At 33.9% G+C, this 9412-nt stretch overlaps 1 pseudogene across 1 annotated transcript; it reads left to right on the plus strand.

The window, feature by feature from the left end:
- Positions 1 to 258: 258 nt before the first annotated feature.
- On the plus strand, positions 259 to 7782 carry LOC111292938 (alternative NAD(P)H-ubiquinone oxidoreductase C1, chloroplastic/mitochondrial-like; annotated as a pseudogene). The gene is made up of 9 exons (XR_016345776.1): positions 259 to 463; positions 3548 to 3614; positions 3732 to 3913; positions 4259 to 4352; positions 4465 to 4677; positions 5727 to 6123; positions 6340 to 6416; positions 7204 to 7315; positions 7407 to 7782. The product of XR_016345776.1 is annotated as an alternative NAD(P)H-ubiquinone oxidoreductase C1, chloroplastic/mitochondrial-like (transcript).
- The last annotated feature ends 1630 nt before the right edge of the window (positions 7783 to 9412 follow it).

Raw genomic sequence — 9412 nt, forward strand, 5'->3', positions numbered from 1 at the left:
CCATTTATAATAATAAAATATTATATAATTTTATCTAAATAACATTATAAGATTTTATAAAAACAAAACAAAAAAATTTATTCTAAAAAACATTTATAGTATAAATTTTTTTAACCCTAAACTAAAAATATTATCAATTATAAAAAAATGTCATCTAATCATACAAACTAGCTAAAAGACAAAATCCTTAAAACAAAAAAAATTTAAACGGTTTGACAACTAGTTTGACCATATCACCATATAGTGCACCCACTAACGTTCTAGCTAAAAGATAAAAGTCCTTTAAAAATTTTGACCCTAAACTAGAACTAGTCCCCTGTCTTCAGTTGCCGCTCTGCTCTCTATTTCTTCGTTCCCTCAGTCGCTGCTCTCTATTTCTTCATTCTTGCCATTCTCTTCTCTTTTTCGCAAGGTAATAGCACAGAAGTTGACTATCTATCTATGGGATTGAGCTGATACTTCGGTAAGATTGTTTTTTAGGTGATTTATCTATTTATTTTTTGCTTTTTTTTTTTTAGATTTTCTTGATGTTTTTTCTCTACTGCAAAATCGAATGTTGGAAGATTCTTGCATTCTTTAATTTTCTATTAAACGTTTCTTGTTTCCTTGTTCTTATTTCGACTCTACTACTGGTTTGCTTATTATTTGCTTGTTTTGTGATTTAATGCAATTTAGGTTTACAGTTTACTAAAAATGTCAACTAGTAAAAATGTCGAAATTGTTGAAGAGAACTGCAAAAGTACTACTACTATATTTTCAGGGAAAGTAGATCCAAATTTAGGAGATTCAAGTAAGGCTAGGCCTACTTCAACAAAACCTCCATTAGAAAATTCACGTAAGAAACACCCACGCCCCCGTATCCTTGGCTTTTGCAAATTAACTTTAGAAGTTTGGGAACACTTTGAAAACAAAATTGAAAATGGAAAAATGATGGGAATTTGCAATTATTGTAATCAAGTTTTTAAAACTGGTGGCATTAATGGAACAACAGCTTTGAAAAATCATTTGGGAACTTTTTCAAGCAAAAAAAGTACAAACATTGTAGAGTGCTTTGAAAAGCGAACATATTACTATGAAGAAGAAAAATGATGGCAAGGTTCGATTTGGAAATTTCCCATTTGATCAAGATGCTTCAAGACATGGGCTGGCTTGTGCTATTGTCACGGACTTAAGGGAGAGTCCTGAATCCCACATCGAACATAATAGGAAGGTCCCTGGGGTATAAAAGGGTTCACACCATCTCCGCCTTGTGAGGCGCTTTTTGTAGGATAAAACCGTGAGGCCAGGGGGCCAGAGCGGACAATACCTCACAAGGGTGTGAACCGTGGCGGTCAGGCTGATCCGGGATGCCGGAAGGGTGAATGCCCGGGTCCTGGAGCCGCGCGGGTTCGGAGCTTGAGTCTCGACCCGTGACAAGTGGTATCAGAGCCAGCCCTAAACCGTTCGATCCACGCCGAGCGCCTCGAGGGAGGTAGGCAGGGTGGCCGGCCTCCGTGACGAGGGCGTCACGAGGTTGGGTGCGGAAGAATGTCACGGACCTAAGGGGGAGTCCTGAATCCCACATCGAACATAATAGGAGGGTCCCTGGGGTATAAAAGGGTTCACACCATCTCCGCCTTGTGAGGCGCCTTTTGTAGGACAAAACCGTGAGGCCAAGGGGGCCAGAGCGGACAATACCTCACAAGGGTGTGAACCGTGGCGGAAGGCTGATCTGGGACGCCGGAAGGGTGAATGCCCGGGTCCCGGAGCCGCGCGGGTTCGGAGCTTGAGTCTCGACCCGTGACATAATCCTCTCTCTAGCTAATGTAAGTCTTGTAGGTAGTATGATCAAGGTATGGTAGAATAGAACATGAACTTAAAAAAATTTTTTTGTAAAAGTAGGAGTGGATGATTCCATAAAAAGGCTGGAGTTAAAACCTTTCGTAAAGGAAGAAGAAGGTGGAAAAGACATAGAATTGGACACAATAGGTGAAAAAGTAGATACAGTAAAGATAGGTTCCCAAGAACTAATGGTAAGAAAAAAGTCGGCTGAAAGAAGTTTCATGAAAAATGACATGCTGACTATTGTACACTAGATTAATGAAAGGTTTAAAACATTGTAAAGAGAAAAAAGAAAAATTTGATTCAAAATTAAATTTTTGATGTTTTTTTAAATATTTTTAATCATTAAACTAAAAGTTTGGGATATGTAATAAGAATTGAGTGAGTGTTTTATGCAACGTATCACCAAAAGCAGTTGTGAATCTATAAATTTTTTGAGTGATTACTTGTAATATATATATATATATATATATATATATATTTGTGGAAGAGTTTATTAATTTTATTGAAAATGTGTAAAAAATTTGAGGGTTTTTTTTTTTTTATTTTTTGGACCCTGTTGTTACACCCGCATTTGACCAAAAGCAAAGTTGGAAAAGAGAAGCCATTTTTTTTTTTCTACTTCTAAGTAGTAAGTAGCAAGCAGCAACTTCCCTTGCCCTTGGTTCAATGTTCAATGGCGTCGCTTGCATTATCTTTTGCTTCAGTTTGCTTTAGTTGTAGCACTCCTGCCTTTCAACAGTAGGCTCTCTTTTTATCTCTCTCTGTCGATCCCTTTCATTTGATTTGCTTTTCACAATCTGATTTGGGCATTTTCTTTTTATTAAGAATTTTTAGTAGGGGAAAGGGAAAGGGAAAGAAATGGAATAAATTATACCCTGGTTGTGGGAGAAGGTTGAGGTGTGGAGCCTCCGGTTTTTGCAACTTGAGGACATCCTTTTATTCTTCCACCACGACGAAAAATGCTAGTAAAATGCCTCCTCCTTTTGGCTCAGCTCATGGCCTCATTACAATGTTTCCCTCCATAATCCTTCCCTCAAACGTACAAATTTATTCAAATTCCAACATCTCTCCATATTGCTCTATTAGTAACAACGGAACATTGGAAATTCCTAATAACTCAGTTTGACAAAAATCATTCTAACTAATATGAAACTTTAGTATGATGACCGATTAACTTGCAAACGTCCTGTCATAGTTGTGAGATTACATATATATATATATATATATATATATATATATATATATATAATGCTGCTTTAAGGCTAGAGTCTCTTTTATGGCCTGACACCAAGAAACCTCGTGTATGTTGAGATTGAATTTTTATTATTATTTACTTTATTGTGGTATTTTCTGAAACAACATACTCTCAGAGTCTGCAGAATATGAATAATATACTGGCCAATATGACTAGATATCTCCAAACTACAGTTTCTTTAACCTTTTTCTTTGTTATATGTTGTGTTTTAGTATGTTATCCTTCAATTGATAAGTCGACCTTGTTACAAATCCTTGAAGGTTATGACCTTGCATACAAGCATTTATTTGCTTGCTCTTCCATGGTATGCATACCACATATGTACCATCTACTTCCCTAGATGTCATATTTCCCTTTTTCCTGGTAAAAAGAAGATAGCATGTAAAATATCTTGACATAGACATTGTTTTTTAATGCATTTTAACCCCTACTCAGCTCACTTGGTTATTTCACCAAATATGGGATCAGGTGCTTCTAGTTGATCAGTCTGAACGATTTGTTTTTAAGCCAATGTTGTATAAGCTTCTATGTGGAGGTATGTTTTCTGATCAAATTCTGAGGACATAATTTCTTGTTTCTATAGAGAATTTAGTTGAACATTCTTTACAAATGAAATCTAGAGCTTGATTGTTGTAGAATTATTTTGATGCAGACGTAGATGAATGGGAAATTGCTCCTCGCTTTCGGAGTTTCTTGCAGACACTGGTGTTGAGGTTTTCCAAGATAGGGTAAAGCTATTACTTCCCTCTGACCATTGGGAATGAATGGCCATAAACAATCAAGTTGTGGTGGCAATGTGCTGCTTGAAAGCGGCCTTCTCATTGAGTATGACTGGTATAATTTTGTTGCCCTGACTACCGATCCTAGATGTTTTTGATGATAACTTTTAAGGTTTTCTTCAGGACCACTTCTCATTGACTTTATTGCTTCCTCCTCTATTCTTGTGCTATATTTCTTTGACTTAGAGCCACGGAAATACATGTTCTAATTATTTGATGTGAAAAAATATTTTTGGTCCTGTATGGTTCCAAGACTATTATTCGACACTCTGGCAACATTTATGAACTTTGCATAAGTGGTCTTCTTGATTAGCTTACATACACATTGGTTTTCTTATTTGCTTGCTTGTACTTTTTGAATGCCCATCTGATATTATTTTATCTTATCTTGGGCAGCCATGTTGGTTCTTGCTTTGGGAGCTGAAGCTAAACTTCATATTGTACCAGGTGCTTTAGAGTTTGCATTGCCATTCTCCATCCTAGAGGATGCATGTGTAAGAGTCCTTCAGCTACCCCCTTGATATCTCGATACAGTTTTCATTTAGTTTCTAGTTTGTTGCTGGTATCTTGGTTTTATATTCTTAAATGTTACCCTTTTTTATGCAGAAGATTGACAAGAAGTTTAGAGCAATGGAGCAGAGGAAGTTTGGTAAAGATTCTCTTATCCATGTAGCTGTAGTTGGTTGTGGTTATTCTGGAGTGGAGTTAGCTGCCACCTTGTCAGAGAGATTACAAGATACAGGAATATTACAAGATATTAACGTTGAAACCACAATCTGTCCAACGGCCCCAGCTGGAAAGAGGGAAGCTGCCTTAAAAGTAACATGTTAACTTTTAGAAAACATGTGAAATCATGGCCTTTCTTTTTCTTTTTATATTACCATGGTTTTTCAATGTTAAATGATAAGGTCTCAAGAGGAGTCATTTGTCTGGTTTGGAGTAGAAAAGGAGGTTGTATCGTTTTGCATTTAAGTTATAGAGGGCATGCATGATGTTTGCATGCGCAAGGAGTCATGATCAGTTTTTCGAAATGGTAATGGGCTTACACTAAGCATTAACTTTGACTTTAGCTTATTCCCTGGTAATGGATGGATTTTCAAGGCATATCCAGGACCCTATTAATCGGTGCATGCCTTTTGCTGATGACCTATTTTTGGGTATATATGACCAAAATAGGTATTAATCCTAAGCTCGAGTTCTAGAGAAGGTTGCATTATGAATGTTGAGATGGATGTTTGTGATGCAAAGAAGGATTTTACCAGGAATTAATGCATTAAAAAAGTATGGGTCTGGCGCCAATTGAGGATGAAATAAATGAGATGTGTTTAAGGTGATATAGACATGTAAGGTGGAGGAGAAAATGCGACTTAACTTACTCGGAGTTCGTCATAAAGCAGAATGGCTGAATATGATCCATGTAACTGATTATCCTTAGTCCTAAACGGCTTCTTGTTATTGAATAATAATAAGTTAAAACCTTAACTTCAATTCTTCTAGCATTAGGATAATTTAATTTGAAACATTACTTGATTGGCTTTTCCTTAAATTTATTTGTACAGAAGATGCTGAAATTCTGCAAAAGCATGTGAAAATCTTTTTGAACAGCAGCTAGTGCATCATTTTTTCAGTTTCAAGCTGAACTTGATGTTTACATGTGTTCATGCCATTCTGCAATGCTCTCATTAACAATATTATTTCAAAGATTCGGACATGGGAGTTTTGAGCTTCATGCCACAATATGTGTCCCTAAGCCTCTGGAGTTCTTATTATCTTGTCTTGTACTTTTAATTCTCATGTTTGTAGTATGTATTTAGCTGTAGTAGTGGTCTTAACTTTGGCTTTTATAATGTTTGTGCTATTGTTACCAGGTTCTTTCATCTAGGAAAGTTCAACTTCTCCTGGGTTATTTTGTTTGCTGCATACAGAGAGTAATTTATGTGGAAGCTTCAGCAGATGCAAATGAGATAAAAGAAGGTAAGGACATTGCCGAATGCAACTCTAAGAAATATTTGGAGCTGCAACCTGCTGAAAAGGGTTACAAAGTCAAATTCTGGAACCAGATTTGGTGTTATGAACAGCTGGGTCCAAACCACTTCTTCCTGAATTGGAACCTCATGACAAACCCCATGAACTTCCACTGAATGCCAGAGGAGAAGCAGAAACAGATGAAACTAACTCTCAGTGTTTAGGGCCATCATATTTGCACTCGGTGACTCTTTTGCTCTAAGGGACTCAACTGGAAGGCTTTTGCCAACCACAGCTCATGTATAACCTACGTGCTTTAGTTTATTGTAAGATTTGAATGTATTTTCCATTTCACTGCTTGCGGAATCTCTGTCAAAAGTTTTCATTGTTATTTTTCTAAATGGAACTTTAGGTCTTCATATGGATCCGGAACTCTAACTTCCCAAACCTATGAATGGTTTCTTTTTTTATTCTCATTATTTTTATTTAATTGACTTGCTTGCTTGTCTTTCTCAGGTTACTTTTTGGCAGGCAAACTTTGCTGTTTGGAATCTACGGGTAGCAAATAATCACCATCCTTTGTTGCCGTTTAGGTTAGAAATATGGGCACTTACTGTTATGAAAGATAAAATTGCATTGCTTTTTATAGCACCAATGATGGTTTTATATGTATTTAACTCTAAGCCATGTAACTTGATTTTCTTTTTCTTTCCTCCTTCTGTTCCTCCTGTTTGCCATTGTGTTTTTTCAATAAAGCATGCATCTCCTTTGCCCCTTCATTAAGATTTTACATATTAGCTGGTTTAGTTGATCCTTGAAATATTTTACAAGATAAAACCTACTCACATATGTATAGCCATATCCATGCTGGTAAATAAGTCTAATATGTAAATTAGGGGCTAAAGCTGATCTGAAGTTCCTCATACAATGTAGTCCCAAAAAATCTTGCTGCAGTTGCTTCATTTGCGATTTTGATAAAGAGATAATCATAGTTGGACAGTAGATGTTTTTCATATTTTAAAATAGTCATGGAAGTTTAGATTGTATTCTCACAGCTCCCGCAATTTTGTTGGGTTGTATATCATTCAGATAATACTATACTCTGTTATGTTAGTAATTTTTCGCTTGCAATCACCACATTTATGCCTTCTCTACGTAGCTTGTCCTCATATCTAATCTAAAGGAATATGGAAGGTCTTTGGAATATAATTATGTGTTGTTGGTTAACAGCATCTATGTGAGAGCGTGCATGTGTTCTATGAACATGGTAGTCATACATTCTTGTCATTTTTTATGCTCAATATTTGTACACTGCCTAAAGTCGTATTGAAGTTCTTGAACTAGAATAAGTTTTCTAACACTGTCATGTTTGGCTACCAGATTCCAGAATCTAGGAGAGATGGTGACCCTAGGTAGAAATGATGCAACTATTTCACCGAGTTTCATTGAGGGTCTAACGGTCTAACCTTAGAGGGTCCTATTGGTCATGCTGGTAAGTTGTTTGTGCATTGATTTCTCGGCATATCTTCCCTCGTCTGCTTTTGTTCTACTTTAAGTTTTTAATATATTTTCCATTATTTCAGCAAGGAAGTTAGCTTACTTGATCTGATTACAAACAAAGGAGCACCGGTTTAAGGTGGGACTTAGCTGGTTTGCTAGGTCGGCCATAGATTCAGTAGCATCGGTACACAGCACTTTAACAAAGGTTCTTTCAGGCTCATAGATAACTGTTAATATGTAAGAAAGCATGGCTGATTGGATCGTTTGATTCATGTACCTTTAATACATTATGAATTGCCTTAACACCATTTGGGGCTTGAATACTAGGTCTTACGAAATGCTCGATGTATGTGCTTCATATTCCAAGAGTTTACAAAATTGTGAAGTGATTGATATGTGGATAAGTATGCATTGTAAGAAACGCCAATCAAGGGTAAGCAAGGAAATCTATTGTAGTCAGGCAGGGACTTCTTTTATTTTTGGATCTACGCACTAGGCTCTCATATGTCGTAATGGGTTTGAAGCTGCTAGACGAATTTAAAAACAAAAGATGAAGTCGTCATTAATTTTTTTAATTAGGTGTAATTGATTTTTTATTAAAACTTATCTTTTTAATAAAAATTTAAAACTAATTAAAATTTTTTTAAAAAATAAATTTTAGGTATATAAATACAATTTGAGTTAGAGAGTTAAATCACACGTGAGGAAATATTAGCACCACAACAATGTACGTTTAAAACGATATCAATTAATTATATGTTATTTTTTAATATTCATTAAAATGATTTTAATTTCAGTATTTAAAATTTAATTTTTTTTAATTTTATTTAAAAATATTTTTTTATTTTTTAGTATACTTGAAAAATAAATTAGAACATTTCATATTGAAAAATTTCTAAAAACATTTTAATACTCTGACAATATTAAGATGAATTATCTTACTTAAGGAATTTTTAAGAATTATTACTTAGAATTTTTAAAAATCTTATCATCTGTGGTTTATATTTATTTTTAGTATTTATATTAAAAATCTGTAAAATATAATATCTATAGTTTAAAATCAAATAATTTTTTAAAAAAATCATTTTTATGTCATTTAAAAAACAAAAAATTTTTATCGAAAATTAATTTAAATGTTTCAATAAATTTGTGGCATTTTAGATAAATTTTCTTACTTAAAAATTTTTAAAAAATCATTATGATTTATTTTTGAATCTCATATTTGAAGATTTTTTATTTGCTTTTAAAAAAACATGTAATAATAAAACTTATCCTTAAAGTTATTAAAGAAAAGGCATATTTTTATTTAAAAGACTTCTCAAATTCAAGAAAATAATGAAGGTTTCTTGTATTAAAAAGAAATTTTTAAATATTTCAATACTTTGATAATTTTTAGAATATTTTTCTTACCTAAAGAATTTTCAGAAATCATTACTCTAATTTTAGGGAATCCCATCATTAGAAATTTTCGTTTATATTATTATTAGTGACATTATTGTGTTCGGTATAAATCTAAAACATAAAAAAAATTATTCTAAAAGTAAATTGGGGCACGACATTATAAATTGCATAAAAATTACGATAGGCATAAAAATCCAACAAAAAAAAACATGAAATTTAAATTGTAATTGAGCTTGAACAATATAAAGGAATGTGTCTAGACTTACATGATATAAATTATAAATGAAAATAAGTTTTACGAGGAATAAGTAGATTTCTACATATCCTGGAGCTTTTGTTTATTTAAATCAACTAAAATAAGTACTTAGGATTCTCCTCCACCCATTTTAAAACCAATCACCCTTTAACTTTCATTTTTTTTAAATTTTATTTTGAGTTCTTTATCCTTCCTAAACAAACATCTTTTCAAGAATTGCAAATTCTAGAACCTTCATTTTGAAGACCCTAGTACTACATATTCTGACACTTCCAAAACTGCCTATCTTAGTACCTACATTTTGAAAATCTTTTTTTTTTTTTTAGTTCATATCAAGTTTGGATCCTTGAAGCTCTTTGAACATCCCTTTTTGTCCTTTTGAGTGTTTTATCCCTCTTAAGCAAACATCCTCTCATGTTATCAAGGAGAAGT

Source organism: Durio zibethinus, chromosome 10 (genome assembly GCF_047325235.1).
Source record: "Durio zibethinus cultivar Kanyao isolate XHJ-2024 chromosome 10, ASM4732523v1, whole genome shotgun sequence".
Lineage (NCBI taxonomy): Eukaryota > Viridiplantae > Streptophyta > Magnoliopsida > Malvales > Malvaceae > Durio > Durio zibethinus.